The sequence below is a fragment of the Rattus norvegicus genome, chromosome 16 (assembly GCF_036323735.1).
Source record: "Rattus norvegicus strain BN/NHsdMcwi chromosome 16, GRCr8, whole genome shotgun sequence".
Lineage (NCBI taxonomy): Eukaryota > Metazoa > Chordata > Mammalia > Rodentia > Muridae > Rattus > Rattus norvegicus.
Genome location: NC_086034.1, coordinates 32,620,715 through 32,641,981, shown reverse-complemented (window position 1 = coordinate 32,641,981; position 21,267 = coordinate 32,620,715). Strand labels below are relative to the sequence as shown.

The following is a 21,267-nucleotide window of genomic DNA, read 5'->3' as shown; positions in this document are numbered from 1 at the left end:
GGGGGGGCAGTGTTGGTGGTCTCCTCTGCTCTGCAGCCTCAGGAGTGCCCACCTGACCAGGCGGTGAGGTCTCATATTTTTTTAATTTAGATTTCATTTCAAATGTTATTTCCTTTCCTGGTTGACTGAACATAAGCTCCCTTTCCCACTCCCTCCCCTTCTTCTGTAAGGGTGTTCCCCTTCCCCATCCACTCCTCCTTTCCCATTTTCCGACGTTCCCCTGCACTGGGGGGGGGGTCCCACCTTGGCAGGTCCAAGGGCTTCTCCTTCTGTCGGTGCCCAGCAAGGCCATTCTTTGCTACATATGCAGCTGGAGCCATGGATCAGTCCATGTATAGTCCTCGGGTAATGGTTTAGTCCCTGGGAGCTCTGGTTTGTTGGCATTGTTGTTCTTATGGAGTTTCAAGCCCGTTCAGTTCTTTCAATCCTTTCTCTAATTCCTCCAACGGGGGTCCCGTCTTTGTCTTTATTAGTACCAGATCATAAAGAGATCAAAATTGGTCTGGGACCAAGCTTTACCGGTCAGAGCTTACTTACCACATTAATCGTAGTAGCTCCAAGTTTCTGTACCCTGAGTGGAGAAAAGTGTGTAGAACACGTTCAAAGGTAAGAAATGTTGATACGTGTTTAAGGTCTTGCATTTCAAGGCTAGGCCTATGCATAAATTCTACTTTTCTCTTCTTTAGGTATGTCATTGATTGACAACCACTTAATGACTGTGTGATCATACATAGGACTAAAATTCAAAAGTCATGAGTGTGTAATCAGTGCTATAAAATATTAATAGCTGATGTGGAATTTCAAGGTCACTTTCAATATATGTAGTTCAGAGAGACTTAGGAGGCACAGTTGTTTCCAAGTGATGCAGATTTTTTAAAAAGAGTCACACTCTGATGGAAATGACTGTATTTCACAAGGTATGATAGATTCTCCTTCAGGAATTTCCACATCATATAGTCAGAAACCTGCCCCAGTGGCATACCTCCTCCAGCAAGCCTAAGACTTCTAATTCTTCCCAAATAGTTCCACTAACTGCAGATTAAGTATTCGGATACATGAGCTGATGGGGGCCATTCTCATTCAGATACCACACTGGGTCACTGGGGTCAAGCCTAGAAGTTTTATACCCAGCTCTATTTCCTGTTTTTCTTTGCTTCCTGATTATAGACACAGTGTGACTAGTCACTTCTTACTTTTGCTACCATGTTTATTCCTGTCCCTGTATAAGGAGGTGTGTGTCCTTGAGAAATGTAACACACAGCCAGAACAGAGAGATCTAATCTTATGATAGTTTTAATATATGTTCATTTGCTTCCAGATTTAGTTTAGATACCGTAGAAGAATGCGCTGAAAATGTTTGTGAATTCCTGGAGGAAAAACAGGAGGAGAAAAGACCTCCCAAAGCTGATAAAGAAGCTTATATCATGGCTAACAAACTTCGAAAAGTTAAAAAATCTCTGGAGAAACAAAAAATGTAAGTATTTCACCAGGCAAATTGGCCACATATGGGTTCGTACAACATAAATGTCCTAGTAGGAAGCATGCATTGCAAATGCTCTGTAATGAAGTTCTCATTACTGCTTGGACTGTTCTCGTTTTTAAATTTCAGTGGGAGAATTGGGTGACGACAAGTGACAAGCATTATGTATTCCTTACCTACTTAGATCATTTAAATTTATGATGGTTAGAAGTAGGTCCAAATTCTATCAGTCCTTGTGTATTGCAGAACTTGACTCGATCATCCGATGGTGTCCAGGCACTTTGTCTTGATTCATGACGTACTACTGCCAGGCGAGTCATAGAGTGTGTTTGGGACTGGATTACAATTCCAATTTCACACTTGGAAGCTCAGTGCTCTTAGCATGTCGTTTTGCCAACTCTAGGGCCAAAGACTAATGATGATGGTTATGATTGATGGTGATGATGATGATTGATGTTGTTGTTAATGATGATGATGATGATGATGATGATGATGATGATGATGATGATGATGATCTCTTTATGTTCCTCTCCACCTTCGGTGATTGTGAGGGTTGAAAACTTGCCATATTTTTCCCAGGTCTTTATTAACTGAAGAGTCTCCAGGTTCACTCCTCTCCAACCTAACTGATACATGCTTATAAACTTTGAGACTGTTTAGATTACTGCATGTGCTAGGCATTCTTTTTCTATTGCTCAGTGGATGGAGGCTAACTTCTTTTTTTCCCCTCCATCTTTATTAAATTGGGTATTTCTTATTTACATTTCAATTGTTATTCCCTTTCCCGGTTTCCAGGCCAACATCCACCTAACCCCTCCCCTTCCCCTTCTACATGGGTGTTCCCCTCCCCCATCCTCCCCCCATTACCGCTCTCCCCCCAACAATCACGTTCACTGGGGGTTCAGTCTTTGCAGGACCAAGGGCTTCCCCTTCCACTGGTGCTCTTACTAGGCTACACATTACTACCTATATGATTGGAGCCAGGGTCAGTCCATGTATACTCTTTGCGTAGTGGCTTAGTCCCTGGAAACTCTGGTTGGTTGGCATTGTTGTTCATATGGGGTCTCAAGCCCCTCAAGCTCTTTCAGTCCTTTCTCTGAATCCTTCAATGGGGGTCCCGTTCTCAGTTCAGTGGTTTGCTGCTGGCATTTGCCTATGTATTTGCCATATTCTGGCTATGTCTCTCAGGAGAGATCTACATCCGGTTCCTGTCAGCCTGCACTTCTGTGCTTCATTTATCTTATCTAGTGTGGTGGCTGTATATGTATGGGCTACATGTGGGGGCAGGCTCTGAATGGGTGTTCCTTCAGCCTCTGTTCTAAACTTTGCCTCTCTATTCCCTCCCAAGGGTATTCTTGTTCCCCTTTTAAAGAAGGAGTGAAGCATTTGCATTTTGGTCATCCTTCTTGAATTTCATGTGTTCTGTGCATTTAGGGTAATTCGAGCATTTGGGCTAATACCCACTTATCAATGAGTGCATACCATGTGTGTTTTTCTGTGATTGGGTTACCTCACTCAGGATGATATTTTCCAGTTCCATTCATTTGCCTATGAATTTCACAAAGTCATTATTTGATAGCTGAGTAGTATTCCATTGTGTAGATGTACCACATTTTCTGTATCCATTCCTCTGTTGAAGTGCATCTGTGTTCTTTCCAGCTTCTGGCTATTATAAATAAGGCTGCTATGAACATAGTGGAGCATGTGTCTTTGTTATATGTTGGAGCATCTTTTTGGTATATACCCAAGAGAGGTATAGCTGGGTCCTCAGGTAGTTCAATGTCCAATTTTCTGAGGAACCTCCAGACTGATTTCCAGAATGGTTGTACCAGTCTGCAATCCCACCAACAATGGAGGAGTGTTCCTCTTTCTCCACATCCTCACCAGCATCTGCTGTCACCTGAGTTTTTGATCTTAGCCATTCTCACTGGTGTGAGGTGAAATCTCAGGGTTGTTTTGATTTGCATTTCCCTTATGACTAAAGATGTTGAACATTTCTTTAGGTGTTTCTCAGCCATTCGGCATTCCTCAGCTGTGAATTCTTTGATTAGCTCTGAACCCCATTTTTTAATAGGGTTATTTGTGGATGGAGGCTAACTTCTAGTAACAAGTTTCCTTTTTGTTTTTATTTTTCCCACTCATTCTCCATAACTTTCTTTTAGGATGTTTATGGCTCTTTTCATTTCACTCATTCTTCCGTCTCTTTCTTTTCCTGAGCCCCACTAGCTGCTTCTTCAGTACCATCCCCCTCATTGCTCCCAAAGTGGATACTCATAAATTCATTATCTAGTCTCTGAATCTTATACTGATTCCTCAGCTTAGATTTATACTTTCTTGCATGTTCTAGTTTGGTTAGTTAGGAAATCAATCTGTATTTTAAAAAAATTTCCACACTGAGCATCCTTTACCTGAGAAATCTAAAATCCAAAATCATTTAAAATATCTAGTTCTAGGTGCTCATGTGACACTCTATATCGAATTTTTTACTTGATAAAACTTTGTTTTGTGTATAAATTTATTTCAAATATGTATAAAAATTGCCTTCAGTCCATATGTAGGTGGTAGTACAGATAAAATCTAAATAAAATTTCTTGTTTAGACTTGAGTGCCATCTCAAGGTATGCTGTTATTTAATGGCTAGTATTTCAAAATCCTAAAGGTGAAATTTGGTTCCCAAGCACTTTGCATCAGTATTGCTAAGTCTTTGTCAGTTTCTCTAAATTCTGAGCTTCTTTTCAACTAGAGGCATACATTTATTTCCTTCTTTACATCTCCATAGTCTGTCAGAGAATTGTTCCAAGGATTTTTACTTTAAAACTATTTTTAAAAGATAATAATGGTGGTGGTGGTGGTGGTGGATGGAAAATTTATGTGTGAGTTTGTATCATTCATCCACACACTCTTTCTCCTCTGGCTCCTTTCTTTCTTTTCTTTTCTTTTTTTTTTTTTTGGAGGTGGGGACCGAACCCAGGGCCTTGTGTTTGCTAGGCAAGCGCTCTACCACTGAGCTAAATCCCCAACCCGTCTCTGGCTCCTTTCTTGTTCCTTCTCTCTCAAATCATGATCTCTTCCTTTTTAATTAGCTAAACACACACACACACACACACACACACACACACACATTACAAGAATATGAATATATCCTATCAATTCTATTTAATATGGTTATATGAATACATGTTTAGTTATGACTACTTGGGATTGGGTAACCTATCAGAAGGCTACTACCGAGTATCCCTCTATTGTTCAGAAAATTAATTGCCTATAGGTCTTTATCTAGGGTTGGATCCTTATGAGACTTTCCTCATCTATGCTTGTTATCAGCTGGCATTGTCATTTGTGCATCTGGGTGACCATATTGCTAAGATTTCCTGAATGTAGATTCCCTGTTGTATATAGAAGGCACTGTCTGGTAGCAGATGTCTTGGTCTTCTGGCTTTTACAGATTGTATGCCCCATTTCCTCAGTTTTCCTTGAGTCTTAGGAGTTGTATTGTAGATGTATCAAATGGGGATATGCACCACGTGGTTGGTTCTCTGCATTTTGGCGAGCTGATGATCTCTGTGATAGGCTCTGTCTATTGCAAAAAGAAGCTTCTTTGGTGAAGTTGAGAGCTATATGTATCTGTGTATGTAAGAGTAAGAATTTCAAAGGCAGTTAGTGGTTAGTTATACTGGTTTAGAAATTCAGCAGTAGTCATTTCTCCCCATGACCTGTTATTTCACCAGCCACAGGTCATTTTCTGGGTTTACAGAACCAGCTATGAATCTCCCCAATATTGAGTATGTCCTTAAGTCTAATGAGTTGTTGTTAATTATCCCATAAAGGTAACTGCCCCTTGGGGATATATTGCTATGCTACTGTTGCAGTTTGTAGGCTTGACAGCTGGGCAAATCTCTCCATTGCTTTGTTTCCTTAACAGCTGTATAGCACCTTCAAGTGCTATGAAAGCCACTACCTAGGGAGGTCTAGAGATATTTTTAAGTAAGGACCTCAGATTCACTTTGAAGTTGAAACAAACTTTTAGAGAGTCTCTTACTCAAAATATTCCAAATTCCAGAGCAAGCTAAAATTTGCTGCAGATCCTTTTATGCATAATGCCTCTTTGTGTTTTGCTGTTTTCTGAGCAGTGTAATTTTTTTTGTAGGCAGTGAACTCCAAGGGGAATATATGCAGGGAGTATAAGACTTCTTGGTAAATGATCCTTTTTAGGATAGCTCTGTGTCAAATGAAAGGTGTTTGCTGTCTTCAACACTCTCATTGTAAGGAGGATGTGTAGCCCGATTCAGGCCCCGTACATTGGAAACTAACACTCTGATTCTTCTCTATCTGCATCCTTTTCTATAATAGGGGGAACCCCTAAAGAAACATGCACACCAAGAGCTCACTCTTATGGGGAGGGAGGGTCATGTTTGTTGAGCTTGGAATGACATTTTGGCTATTTTCTTTAGCAGTTTTTATTAACACAGTTATTTTATTTAATAGTTTAAAATTAGAGCTAGACAGTAACCTATATTTCCTTGTAAACACTTTAGCAGATGTTTTGAAACCGTATGGCTGGGCCTTTAAATAGTCATGCCGTTTCCTCCTTGTTAAATGCTAGCTGGAGGTGGTACACTCTGGGTGTATGATATATACTACACTATGGTAAGAATGCAAGAAACCTCATCTTCTTATATTCAGATATGTATTATTTACATATTTAAGAGACAAAAACTGTGAAGGAAGTGTATGTGACCCTAGCGAATGTAAACACCTGGTACATTCAGGGATCCTGGGGAATAGGATTATTTAAGGGTGTCAGCCAGGTTTATGGAGGTCTGTCCTAGGCTAGATTCCCTCGTAGCACATGCTGAGAAGGGCTGTACATGCCTTTATGAAGGAATGTGTTCATAAGGAACTCATGAGGAAGAACAGGAGGAAGACAGGAAAGCACAATTAAGATGTAGCTTCTATTAGAAGAAAGACTGAACTTCTTTCCTTTGAGAGCTCCAGAGGGTTCCCATCCCTTCCCAGCTGATGGTTATGCTTCACAGCAGGCAATCTTTCAGAAGAGCTTCCATCAACTGAGGCTAATTCTCTAAAGAATAGCACAGCTAAGCACCTTTGGGGAACTTTTAGAGCAGCTCCAGTGTCCACCTCAAGGAGGAAGGAGAATGGCCTGAACTGGCAAAGCAGACTGGGAAGAACACATTACCTCCAAATTGAGAGTCAGACAGGCTAAAGGAGAGAAAACTATTGCCGCGTTAGCAAGAGGAACAAGGCTCATCTGGGGAAAGGCAATGAGTGGAGGAAAAAAAATCACATTCATAATGATTTATCTTGAGTGATCCATTATGGAGGGATGGTCTCCAGAGGCTGAAGCAAGCACATTGTGGTCATGGTAATACAAATGCTCAAAACTGTGATTCTGGTTGATAAGCAGGACTTAGTATGGGCTTCCTGTAGTGGTTGGATACAAATATTGATTTCCTAAAACTGTATTTTTATAGAGATGAAAAGGGTCAGAAATCTTCCAGAAGATTGGATCAAAGCATTATGTATGAAGCTGAACACAATTACCTCCTGAAGAGTCTGGAGAAGAATCTAGAGATTCCCAAGGACTGCACGTATGCTGATCAGAAGGCAATAGATGAAGAGGTCAGTACCTAGGAGGGACCACTGCTCCTGGAGAGTGTGTTGATCATCAGAAAAGCCTCTCCTAGGCAGGCAGTGTTGGCTACATTGCATGCAATCTTGACAGGAAGTCCTTGTGACCTGGAGATGTATCAGGAAGTACACTGTGCTTCATACTGCTCTCAAAGACCTTATAATCTACACTCAGAAAGGATAGGCATAGAACTTGTTGGTTGATTTGTGTCTTGGGTTCTAAACCATGTCTGTTTTTGCATTATGTCATGTATAAAAGTCTGTATATTGTAGTCAGAATTCTATACTTTAGTGTCTTATACCCCATTGAAAACTTAGATCCCTGTAAAACAATATATTTAGATCCTCACAGCATTTCTTAAAACTAGAGTCTTTCTATATTTCAGCTAAAAATTTTCAAAGTATTGCTAAAATATCTAAAATTGGTTTGCCCCGTTATCTTTAAACTTTTTGCCCTTTGAGCTATTGTTTATAAATGACATACTTGACAGTACAACCACTTTCAATAAAAGCAATGGCACACGCGTGCACACGCGTACAAACATACACACACACACACACATTTACATGTGTTCATTGTATCATGAATTTGTTAGCTTCATAATTTATTTTCATGACCAAGTGTATACACCATTGTTTCAATCGATCCTTGATATTCTGTCTTATAGAAACTATATAATCAAAATAACTAGGTATAGCTTTTTACTTTTAGAGACTTAAGCTTCTCCCTTCTCTCTGGGTATTGATCTTTATATATATTATAACACTGGACACAACTGGGTTTCCTCCTTAGGATATGGGTATTTTTTTTAAAAAAATTATTCACTTTACATCCTGCTTATTACCTCCTCCCCATTAACTCTTCCCAAAATCCTTTCCCCCTCCCCTCTCCTCTGAGCAGATGGGGGTCCCATGGGTATTCCCCCATCCTGGCACATTAAATATCTGGGAGCTTAGACTCATCCTCTTCCACTGAGGCCAAGCAAGGCAGCCTGGCTAGAAAAACATATCTTCTATACAGGCAACAGCTTTTGGGATTACCCCCCAACCCATGTGTGCAGGACACACATGAAGACTAACCTGCATATCTGCTACATACATGCATGGAGGCCTAGGTCTAGCCCGTATATATTCTTTGGTTGGTGGTTCAGACTCTGAGAGCCCCAAGAGTCCTGTCTAGTTGACTCTGTTGGTCTTTCTGTGGAGTTCCTATCCCCTCTGAGGTTTGCCATCCTTCATCCCATTCTTCCATAAGTCCCCAAGCTCCAACCACTGTTAGGCTGTGGGTGTCTGCATCTGTCTGAGTCAGCTGCTGGGTGGAGCCTCTCAGAAGTCCGCCATGCAAGCTGTTGCCTGCAAGCAGAACAGAGTATCATTAATAGTGTCAGGGATTGGTGCTTGAGACATGGTTATTTAAAAAGTCATCAGTGGAAGGAAGGCATTCTGTGACCTTATTCTATAAAGGTTTTGCTTTACCTTTTGGGGGAACCTTTAGAAAAATTCCATAGTCACTTGATCTTATTCAGGTGGGAGTGGACCCGTCTTATACTTCCCTTGGAGTTTTGGTCTATTACTTTGGCAAATTTTCAGTCCCAGAACCAAGGTGAGACTGGGTTGGTCCATGCCAAGACCTGGAAGATTTTTCTTATGGTGACTGTTGTTACTGCAAAGTGTTGTTGTATAGAAGAAAGGCCCAATGGTTACATTGTTTGGGCAAGTTATTATATAATATGTCTACTGTTTTCATTAAATGTTGGGTTGTTTTAGAATCCGAGAAGCAATACTGTAAATCTTTGATTTCTTTTAGACATTGCAGATTGTGTTTGGGCGGGTGAAATGTGGAAAAAAGGTGACAAGCTGAAGAAGTTGGCAAGAAGGGGCATTGGCTATCATCACAGATCCATGACTGCCAAAGAAAAACAGTTGGTCGAAATTCTCTTTAGGAAAGGATTCATCAGGGTGGGTCGATTTTTCATTGTAAAAGTTGAGAATGTGATTATACAAAGCAGAATATTAATGAAACAAGGAAATACAGTTACCCCTTTATATTTTTCTCATGTAGCTATGTCTCTTGGACTGTTGATTTGGTTTCCTGACTGTGATGTTTTTGCATATGCCCTGTATCACTTAATTGGGAAAGTATCTCCATGCTGGTCTCAGCGCTGTGTCTTACTTTTTAGTTATCGTGTGGAAGGTTGGTTGATGGAGTCTTGCTGTAATTGGGGGAGATTTATATACAGGTTTGGGGCAGATCCTTTTCTAACCTGGTAGCCAAAATAAGAGCACAAATATCTGCCTCCTTGGGGCTTCAGCTTATCCCAGCAGGGCTTGTAGGTATGGCAATAGCTACTGATGTTTCTCCTGTTACTGATAAGGGACAAGAGGAAGGTGGACATAAATAAGTTTCAATCCACATCCTTTCAATACATCCTAGGGAGGCTCATAACAATGATCCAGACAAGTATACAGAAAGCATTTAGATCATTATTAACATAATCTGAATCTTGACTAAACATACTTAAACATTGATCCTGACTTCTACAAATTATCCATTTTAAGTTTTGTGTGGCATAGAGTAAATGAAGGGGAGAATGGAAGGGAGAGAAAGAGAGAAAGAGGCCTGCCTAAAATAATATTGATCAGTAACTTCTTAGTCACTAATAAAGAGATGAATAACTAAACAGATTTAGGAAAGATACTAGGGAAATGTAGCTTCATCAGCGAGCACAGTTTAGGAAGGTACCTAAGGCTGTTCCTTTTCTACATACTAAGCTTCTACTCTTTCAATGTGTGTGCTTGGTAAAGGGATTTGAAAAAATACATTTAATAAGTAGCGTGTTTTGTTTTGACACGTGTAAGCCTCTGTTACAAAACAATTAGAAAACATTACTTTATACCTTTGAGTATCATAAGAAACCATAGCACAAACAGTGTTCAGCATAAAGAGACATCACAAGTCAGCAAATGTTAACTACATCAGGAAGACACGAACAAGACGTTGCATGGTATGAATGAACTTCACATTCTCATCTGTTTCTTATTACACAGCAGGAAAAGAGAACGGACTTTATTTATATAATTTCTCAATGAACTTTGGTAGATCAAATACTTGCCAGGAAGTAGACTTATAAAAGATTTATTGCCCTCTCACAGAGAAATCTCTCTTCTCATATTCTACTTACAATCTTTACTGTGATACTTATCCTGTGCTGGATGTTCTATGTGACCCTGGAGATAACTGTAAATGATGCTTGCCCTTCTATATTGGAAAGGTTAAAAAAACACAATATTGAGGGACACTGAGGTACAAATGCAGAGAGATAGTTGGGGATGGGAGAAGATAATTATTTTAGATGTGACAATATATATTAAATATATTTCTTGCAAAGCAACTAGTATTATAATGGACTCCATTAGAGAATGTGCTGTTTGTGTTTACAGAATAGGAAGAAACACTGTGTGTCTTGTTCCCTAGTTTGCCCATTGTAATTTAATTGGTATCTCAATGCAGTTTTTAGCAATCACATGGAAATACCTGCATTCTACCAAAATGCTAGCATGAGGAACCACTGTTTTGTTCCTTTTTAGGTGGTGACAGCTACTGGAACACTCGCTTTGGGAATCAACATGCCCTGTAAATCTGTGGTTTTTGCTCAAAACTCGGTCTATTTGGATGCTTTAAATTATAGACAGGTATTATAATATATTAACTTACTCAATATATTAATACTATATAGCCATGAAATAGTAAAAAAGTTACTTTGTCACTAGTTTCCTAACATGCTCCAGTTTCTGGAGAGCACTGTAGGCTACTTGTCTGGTATTGAGGAATCTCAGGGCTGTGAGATTATGTGAGTGTTGCAAGTATGTGTGTGATCTTGGCTATGATATCCAATCTCCTCTCCTATCCGCAGAATGAGGGTGACCATCTCTACCACATAACAACATCCCAAACTAAATAAAGTGATTTTTATATGAGGTTCCATGTTGAAGATGATTGGGAAACATTTACTTTCAGGACAACTGAGCATGGGTTTTCTAGTCTAGATCTCTCTTTAATACTTTTCTTGACTTTTGATACACACACTGTTTCCAAACCATCTTCCACACTCCCTGGTTGCTCTACAATTTGCACACAACCCATTATTGCCACACTTTGACTAGCTCCAGGGACTGACCTAACTAGGGCAGCAAGATAATAAGAAAGGACAGATACACAGACACACAGAAGAGCTGGGCTCAGGTAGACTTGCCTTTTTTGATGGCGAAGCTGTATGACTTGGAAGCACAATGTGTTTATTATATATAGTTGAACAGGGAAATATGGTTATTGCATATAGCTGAATGAGCAGGCAGCTTTAACTGATCTCCTTAGGAACAGTCTCTTTAGGAAAGCAGTCTACAGGCATAACTGTCTGGAAGGAGAAAGCTAGAGTAGACCATTTCTGACACACTATCAACATCCAAACAGAAACCCAAAGAAGGATTTTCAATCCCTCTTATGGAATAAAGGGAGCTTTGCCATTCCCACGGGGCTGAGGCATTGAGTATCTTTGACATATCTGTTCCTACATCAATGGTATATATTCACATAGGACTTTGTTTATTTCCCCCAGGGCTTCCTCAGCTCCCCATGCATTTTCTTTCACTACAAAGTCTTGTTCTTCAATAGTAAAGCATTTTGCTTGCTTTGGCTTCTCCTGTTCTCTTCTGTTCTGCAGACAGCAAAGTTTGTCTGCATACAGTTTACCTTCTCAGAAATGTTCTGTCAATATTTCTATTGGAAGCCTGAAATTTAGAGATATCCCCTAACATTCAAATTGTATATAACATATGTGTGTGTGTGTGTGTGTGTGTGTGTGTGTGTAACATTATTGTTAACAATACATTCTCATATACTGTTATATAATGTTAGAGCACATATTATATATCATAGAATATTGTATCAAGTAATTGCCAGGAAGTAGCAGTTATATCTATTATACAGTGTATGATATATCCATTGTATTAGATATATAATCTTATAAATAGGTACAGTTCTGTACAGCATTATACAAATATATGGTATGATTCATGATGCACGGGATGACAGATATAGTATGTAAAATAGCTCTGCTTCAGATCTGATGAGTTTCTCAGGTTTAAAATGGGTTATTCATAGTTCACCTCCATAAGCAGCATACTTGGTGCAAAGGAATGTAAAAGGCTTAATCTCTTTACACGCTCGTAGGAAAAATACTCAGGTGATTCTCACAACGTGATTCTGCTATATTTCCAGATGTCTGGTCGGGCCGGAAGACGAGGGCAAGACCTGCTGGGTGACGTCTACTTCTTTGATATTCCACTGCCCAAAATAGGAAAACTCATAAAATCCAAAGTTCCTGAGCTGAGGGGACAGTTTCCTCTCAGTATCACACTCATCCTAAGACTCATGCTGCTGGCTACCAAGGCAGATGACCTAGAGGATGGCAAGGCAAAGGTTCTGTGTCCCCTGCTTGGGCCTCTGTCTTCACTGCTAGCCTGGCTGAAATCAGCTCGGCAGTGCTTTTATTTGGCTTTCCATGCCTTCAGCATTCTCTAGAGGGGAGTGGGGGAAACTGGGGAGCAGAGTGACAAATTCTGTTTGTTTCCATGATCAGACAAAGTTTATGACCGGGTGGGCACAAAGGTTCGCTCACGTGGTCAGTCTCTTCATGTATGATAGACACCATTACGTTGTACCGAAGGACTCCAGCTATGATCTGTTTCTGCTGTTCAGAAGCAAGAAAGATTCTTTTTTTGATAAGTGTAAAGTAACAGATTTTTTATAAGACAAAATTCCAATTCATTTGGAATGTTTAGGAAATATAGAAAACTGAAAAAGAAAAGAAAACAAAACAAAAGGTCCCATGCCTGGTTCTACCAAATGGTTCCCTGATTATTATTTTGTTGTTCTTGATTTACAGACATTTTTCAAAGTCATGATCGCACATTTTATAAGGCAGTGGACATCAAAATATAATCACAACATTGTCTTGATGCTTTAGGGTCAGGTAGCAGAGAGTCTGAGACTGTGAATTGGAAACTCACAATTAGATGATTTGATTTCCACTTTAGTAACAAGGCACTGCTAAAGGACGTGTGCTCATTTTCTGTTGGCTGAAACAATACCACAGGTGGAGTGAATTATGAAGAGAGGTCTGTTTTAGTTCGTGATTCTGGGGGTTTGATGCTGAAGGGTGGCATCTACTGAAATTCATTTTGTTTGAAGTGTCCCAAGTCACAACATATTACATACTAAACAGGAAGCATGCAGGCCTGTTTGCTCCCCTCTCCCCAGCCCCTGTTCTGTTACTCTAGAAAAATCACGAGGATTTCAACATGGGAGCCCTCTAATCTTAAGACTTCCTCTGATTTTCATTTACTTCCTAAGTCCCAGCCCTCAATATGTAGCCAGCACAGAGAGTAGATTTCATCATGATCTAGGGACCACATTCAGGCCACAGCAGGACCTGTACTTCCTAATTCTGTGTATTAATTATTATAACCAGTTTAATCAGAGACTGCTTATGGGACTAAGAATTCCTGGATATTCCCAATGGGTCTGCTGGTTTTGCAAAGCGTTGTTTTGGAAAGTTTCTTCATTTTTGTGTTTATTAAAATGTCTTCTTTCCCTCCCTCCCTCCCTCCTTCCCTCCTTCCCCTTCTCCCTCCCCCCTCGTGTGTGTGTGTGTGTGTGTGTGTGTGTGTGCATGTCAAGGCACAGACGTGGCAGGCCAGAGAACAAGCAGAGGACAATTTGCAGGAAGGAACCTGTTTTCCTCTTTCCTTCTGGGACCCCCAGTCCTGGATATGTAACTGGTTGTACATCTTGGACACAAGTGCCTTTACCCACTGAGCCACCATATTGGCCTGTTTTTCAGTTCTTAAGAACATCTTCTAATAAGACATATTGTTAATTTAATAATAGTTTAATATTACAGAATATTTTCTTTCATTCATTTACTTATTATAAAATATTTTATTTTACTTATTTTTATAGTATATGTATGATTGTGTGTATACATGTAACTGTCACACAGATGTCCGAGAGCCCTCATGGAGTTCAGAGGCTCATGGCTTTCACCTGGATTCAAGAGATTGAACGCTCATCTCTAGGCTTGTACACAAGCCCTTTACCCACTGAGCAATCTCTCTGACCCCGTATTATTTTTCAGACAATTATTGGGGAGGGTGCATTTTCTGTGCCTTGGCAATTTTGAAAAGTCTGACATGAATTTTGCACCCACTTTTAAGCATGGACATAATCTCTTCAGACTGTGCTTTCTAAACTATGTATCCTTTTATCATGGTATTTCATGACTGTGTGTGTCATGTGCTTTGACTACATACTCTCTCCATTTGTCTGTTGTATATCTCAATTTCCTACCACTGCTTGGTCTCCTTCCCATCGTAAACACTGTCTTTGACTGCCACACGCATACGTGTTTAAATCTAGAGACTCACTAAGAGAAAGCATCTCTTGTGCTGCTTTGGCTACGTCTTAGCCCTTAGGGTTGGGTGTGTCCTAGAGGACATGTGGTCCATCTCCTAGCTGTGGCCATCAGACTAGTCTCCTTCCTCACACGGCTAATTTGTCTGTTTTCTTCCTGCCTACATAGTAATGCGAGTCTTCTGTTTTGGCTTATTTCTTTCCCCAAGCTCTACTTCCTGAAAAGTAATTTATACATGACTACTTAGCTGCTTTGGATGATATGGCTCTGTCTGGCTCTGCAGTTGGTTTTTTTTTTTTTCTTTTTTTTTCGGAGCTGGGGACCGAACCCAGGGCCTTGCGCTTGCTAGGCAAGTGCTCTACCACTGAGCTAAATCCCCAATCCCTCTGCAGTTGTTTTTACAGTGAGTCGGTTACATATGTTCTTCACTACTGAATTGTACGTACAATGGGGCCAATGTGGAGAATATATGTAACCTTTTCCTAACTATGTTCAAGTAGTTTTTGGACTACAAAGCACTTAGATTATATGTTTGTCAATGGCCTCATTTTATTCAGGTTCTTTTTCAGTAAGTCATTATATATTATATATATATACATATGTATATATATATACATAGATATGAAGTCCTATTTCCCTTTTTCCTCAATTACTTTTTTATTATGAGAGAACATAACATTTGACTTTTGGATTACTAATTTAGATCTTTATATTGTCAATTCTATTTATTTTATTGTCATTGTTTGTGGAAGGGTCTCATGTAGTCTAAGCTGGCTTTGAACTCACTTCAGATTTGAACTCCTGATTCTCTTGCTTCCGCCTCCTGAGTATGCTTCGATTATAAGCATGTGCCACCATGTCTGGATCGACTCTGTTCTTTAGGAGCACTCTCATAGATTCTGATTATATTTTACTTCTGAGAGCATCCAAGGAGCCTCCCCAGAGAAAATTAGCATGCAGAACAGTAATGTTCTGAAATTCAGGTGGCATCATCCAGTATGCGGAGGTTCTTGATAGAATAAGAGGAAACTTTTAATGCAGTCTTGCTGTGAGGGGAGCAGCCTCATCACTGCAGACCCAGCGTAATGGAGTGAAGCAAGCTATGCATTGAAACTACTTTTTTTCTTCATTAGTTTATTTTTTCACTTTACATCCCAATCACAGCCTCCAATCTCTCCTCCCATTACCCGCTCCCTCCTTCTCAGAGAAGGGTAAGCCCCCTTTGGGTACCACCCTACCCTGGAACATCCAGCCAGAACAGGATTAAGCGTATCCTCTCCCACTGAGACCAAACCAGGCATCTACTTTTAAAACCATGTGCCAAAAATAAATTACTCCTCACTTAAGTTGCTCTGCTCAGGTATTTTGTCGTAGCAGTGAAAATATGTATGCCTCATGCTAGTAAGACGTTAATGATAAGGCCCATGGACACAGTGAACACAGTTCCTCTCCCCAGCACTCCCTTGGTTCTTTGTTGCTCCTCTGATTCCAGCAAACATGGAGAAGGGTGCGGTAATAGAGGTAACTTTGGTTTCCTCCATAACCCATTGTCAAGCAGGTGGTGAGCTCACACCTTTCTTTTGCCTCCAGTACTCCCTCCGTCCCACACACATGTATGTACAAAATGTCCAATAAAATAGTTCTTTCTTGTTCTCTGTGTGTGTGTGTGTGTGTGTGTGTGTGTGGTTGTGTGTGTGTGTGTGGTTGTGTGTGTGTGTGTGGTTGTGTGTGTGTGTGGTTGTGTGTGTGTGTGTGGTTGTGTGTGTGTGGTTGTGTGTGTGGTTGTGTGTGTGTGTGTGTGTGGTTGTGTGTGTGTGGTTGTGTGTGTGTGTGGTTGTGTGTGTGTGTGGTTGTGTGTGTGTGTGTGGTTGTGTGTGTGTGTGGTTGTGTGTGTGTGTGTGGTTGTGTGTGTGTGTGTGGTTGTGTGTGTGTGTGTGGTTGTGTGTGTGTGTGTGGTTGTGTGTGTGTGTGTGTGTGTGTGGTTGTGTGTGTGTGTGTGTGTGTGGTTGTGTGCGTGTGTTTTACCAAAGGACAGCTGAGCTTCTTCCCGTATTCTAGAAACTCCAATCTAGGGCAGACAGGTTTGCATTTGAGTGAGGCTAAGAACCTTGGCCTTTATTCTGACTTCACAGGTAGTTAAGAGAGAAGTTGAATACCACACACACGCACACACACACACACACACACACACACACACACACACACACCGCTTGACACTTGAAACGAAGCACTTGAATATTACTGATACAAAATATTATATCTAGCTTCCTCCCACCACTCACCCCTCGTAACTTGCTCACTGCAAGCTCTGAAATGGGAGTGTCTTTTCTGCTCATACTGTTTGGAGACAGTTTTGTCTTAGTCACTTTTCTGTCAACGTGATAGGACCATGATGAAGGCAACTCATAGAAGGAACAGTAGTTTACTGGGGACTTCAGAGTCTATGACCATCATGGCAGGGGCAGGGCAGCAGGAAGGCAGGCATGGCACCAGAGAATGGCGGAGAACTCACATCTTGAGACAGTATCACAGGGTAGAGACAGAGAGCTAACTGTGATTGTCCTGGGCTTTTACAAACTCAAAGCTTCCTTCCAAAGCAGTTCCATGCCCTGGGGAGTGAGCATCCAAGTACATGAGCCTATTCTCATTCAAACCGCCACGGTGGTCCTTTGTGTGTTCAAGGAAATAGATGCCGGGTTTGAGAATGTGCTGTAGAATGAAGGAAATTGTACTAAATCTGGTTGGATTTTGTGTACTGCTGCTGTGCTTCATGGTATTATTCATATCCTATACTGTTGGGGACAGGGGGACAAAAAGGAGCCTTTAAGGACATCCTTTTTTTCTTGTGTATTGTAGTCGGGGAAGACAACACTTGAAGGAGTACAGTAGTGAAAAGGAGATCTCACAATGTTTCTCTGTTCTCTAGAGGTATAGATCTTATTATTCAAATATATACACAGATACACACACATATTTATAGATATATACACATATATAGATATATAATGTTTGTGTGTTTGAACATGTGATATGTAACTTAGCCTATGTTGTTTTTTAAAGACATTTCATTCACTTAATGTTGCTAAATTAAATTGCTTTTTTTTGTAGGCACTGTCAGTGCTGAAACACTCGTTGTTATCCTTCAAACAACCCCGAGCCACAGACATGTTAAAGCTTTACTTTTTATATTCTTTGCAGTTCCTGGTGAAAGAGGTATGGACCGACCCTGCCTTTCTCCCTCCCCATCATCTGTGTGTAATAGATTTGCTATTATCTAGATTTTTTTTAAGCCGCAGACCTTCGATTTTTACATCTATTTTTTAAAAATGTGTGTGTGTGTGGGTGTGTGTGTGTGTGTGCGTGCGCGCGCGTGCACCTGTAGACACAAGAAGAGGGATATGAGAAGCCTCAAACTGGACTTACAACTAACTCTGAAGCTTGATGTGGAAAACTGAGTCAGGTCCTCTGGAAGAGCAGAATGTGCTCCTCACTGCTGAGCCATCTCTCCAGCTCTACATTTTGGGGTTTTAACCCCATTGAATTGTTGTTACTTGTAATGCATATAACTATTATTATGAACTATTTTAAGCTGAAAATGAGTAATTGACTTGTTATTAGTTCTGTGAGTTGAGCCAAGCTAACAAATTATCTTTGTTCTTTAGGGACATATAGATCAAGAAGGTAATCCTACAGGGTTTGCTGGCCTTGTCACACATCTAAATTACCATGAACCTTCTAATCTTGTGTTCGTCAGTTTTCTTGTAAAAGGCCTTTTCCATAAACTTTGTCAGCCAACAAGTAAAGGTAAGTTTGAGGACTGTGTCCTCTGTGTGTCAGTGTAGAATCAAAGTAATGTTGTCATATCATTAGCATATAAATAATATATCTTATTAGTATATGGGCATATATCAAATAGTATATAATATGGTACATATAGGTACAACACACACACACACACACACACACACGCAGACACACACACGCACACACACACACAATCTTCCCTGATTTGTAGAAAATAAAAATTTCAGGAAAATGTTTATTCAACTGTTACTTAAGGGTTCACCAGTTTAAAATAATGATGTATGTGTGAAAGTTTTATTATTGTGTACTTAAAGTAAAAGTTTAATGATATAAAAGAGAATGATAATTTTTTTATTTCTTCAGTGAATATTTATTGAGCTCCTATACTTGTAGTTGTGAGTTTTAAAATACATTATTTAAGTATTTTCTTGTTTTCCATCTTTATTAACTTGGGTATTTCTTATTTACATTTCAATTGTTATTCCCTTTCCCAGTTGTTTCCAGGCCAACATCCCCCTAATCCCTCCCCCTCCCCTTTTCTATGGGTATTCCCCTCCCAACCCTCCCCCCATTGCCGCCCTCCCCGCAACAGTCTAGTTCACTGGGGGTTCAGTCTTAGCAGGACCCAGGGCTTCCCCTTCCACTGGTGCTCTTACTAGAATATTCATTGCTACCTATGAGGTCAGAGTCCAGGGTCAGTCCATTTATAGTCTTTGGGTAGTGGCTTAGTCCCTGGAAGCTCTGGTTGCTTGGCATTGTGGTTCATAAGGGGTCTCGAGCCCCTTCAAGCTCTTTCAGTCCTTTCTCTGATTCCTTCAACTGGGGTCTCGTTCTCAGTTCAGCGGTTTGCTGCTGGCATTCGCCCATGTATTTGCCATATTCTGGCTGTGTCTCTCAGAAGAGATCTACATCCGGTTCCTGTCAACCTGCACTTCTTTGCTTCATCCATCTTATCTAGTTTGGTGGCTGTGTATGTATGGGCCACATGTGAGGCAGGCTCTGAATGGGTGTTCCTTCAGCCTCTGTTCTAAACTTTGCCTCCCTATCCCCTCCTAAGGGTATTCTTGTTCCCCTTTTAAAGAAGGAGTGAAGCATTCCCATTTTGGTCATCCTTCTTGAGTTTCATGTGTTCCGTGCATTTAGGGTAATTCGAGCATTTGACTAATATCCACTTATCAATGAGTACATACCATGTGTGTTTTTCTGTGATTGGGTTACCTCACTCAGGATGATATTTTCCAGTTCCCTCCATTTGCCTATGAATTTCATAAAGTCATTGTTTTTGATAGCTGAGTAGTATTCCACTGTGTAGATGTACCACATTTTCTGTATCCATTCCTCTGTTGAAGGGCATCTGGGTTCTTTCCATTTTCTGGCTATTATAAATAAGGCTGCTATGAACATAGTGGAGTACGTGTCTTTGTTATATGTTGGGGCAACTTTTGGGTACATGCCCAAGAGAGGTATAGCTGGATCCTTAGGTAGTTCAACGTATAATTTTCTGAGGAACCTCCATACTGATTTCCAGAATGGTTGTACCAGTCTGCAATCCCACCAACAATGGAAGAGTGTTCCTCTTTCTCCACATCCTCGCCAGCATCTGCTGGCACCTGAGTTTTTGATCTTAGCCATTCTCACTGGTGTGAGGCAGAATCTCAGGGTTGTTTTGATTTGCATTTCCCTTATTACTAAAGATGTTGAATATGAGAATGATAATTTTATAGACAAATTATAGACTTACAAAAATAAGATAAGTGAAGTTAACTAAATATTAGTAGCATTCATTTTGTGCCAATAATTTTAATGTACTCAGTACTACAAATGTAACTTGAAAAGTGCATTGCCACTAGGATTCAGAATATATTGAATGATATATAATAATTATAAATCATTTCCTTGTAATTAAATATAATATATGATTAGTTTTGAGTAAAAATATAAGAAAGCATTGTTAAAAATAGAAAACTCAAATGTCCACCCCCAAATAATCACAATTAATATCGGTGAACATTATTTGCAACACAATTTTCTTTGAATATAGTTGTATAGTATAGGTCTATAACTAATATTGAATTCATTATGTGATCAGGTCAACTTAGACATATTAAATTTTTTCTCATATTGGACAAAATTTTAAAAATGAATTCTATAAAGTTTTTATGAAAAAAACCTTTGAATCCTACATTTCAAAATAAAATTTTTACACAACATCTTGGAAGTAAATGTTGCCCTTTCATAATATGTGTGCTTGTTGATGTGTGTAATGGTCCCTTCAACGTCTCTTACTTTGGCTTCTGTCACTAGGTAATGGAAATACTTTGAATGACACCTGTAGTCTTTATGCTTTAAAAAAATGTATCATGTTGTGACCACTCAGAAAGTTCTATTCCCCAAAAATTTGTTAAAGAAGTCATTTCAGGCAACAGGAAATGTGATTGTGTTTATTGTTGTTGATGGGGGGTCTAAAATAGATAACTTTATAAAGGATGCATAGAGGTATTAGACAGACTGGTTCTTACCCTTTAAGAATTCAGAGCTAATACTCAAACATAACTAACCTGATACTAGTCCCCAAGTTTTTGGGACCATCACAACTTTTTAAGCACTCACACTGTTCATGTGCGGTTGGAGTGCAGGGCCTCATGTGAGCTGTGGCTCCATTTGAGTGGAGGAAGGTTATCTGTGGGATTAGTTTTGGATATTTTGTTGGTAGGCACTGCGATCTCATAGGAGTTTGTTGAAGAGGAGAGAGGCTGAGAAGGTTTGAATGAGAATGGCCCCCATATGCTGAATACTGGCTCACAGGGAGTGGCAGTATTTGAAAGAATTGGGAAGTATAGCCTTGTTATATGAAGTATGTCA

At 40.0% G+C, this 21,267-nt stretch overlaps 1 pseudogene across 1 annotated transcript in view; it reads left to right on the top strand.

Moving 5' to 3' along the window:
- Nucleotides 1–21,267, top strand: part of Ddx60l1 (DEXD/H-box helicase 60 like 1) — a 109,981-nt pseudogene that overhangs the window by 75,453 nt on the left and 13,261 nt on the right. The window contains exons 27-33 of the transcript XR_010058378.1: nucleotides 1,319–1,474; nucleotides 6,973–7,120; nucleotides 8,937–9,088; nucleotides 10,718–10,822; nucleotides 12,408–12,608; nucleotides 17,710–17,814; nucleotides 18,264–18,405. The product of XR_010058378.1 is annotated as a DEXD/H-box helicase 60 like 1 (transcript). The remainder of the gene's footprint in view (nucleotides 1–1,318; nucleotides 1,475–6,972; nucleotides 7,121–8,936; nucleotides 9,089–10,717; nucleotides 10,823–12,407; nucleotides 12,609–17,709; nucleotides 17,815–18,263; nucleotides 18,406–21,267) is intronic.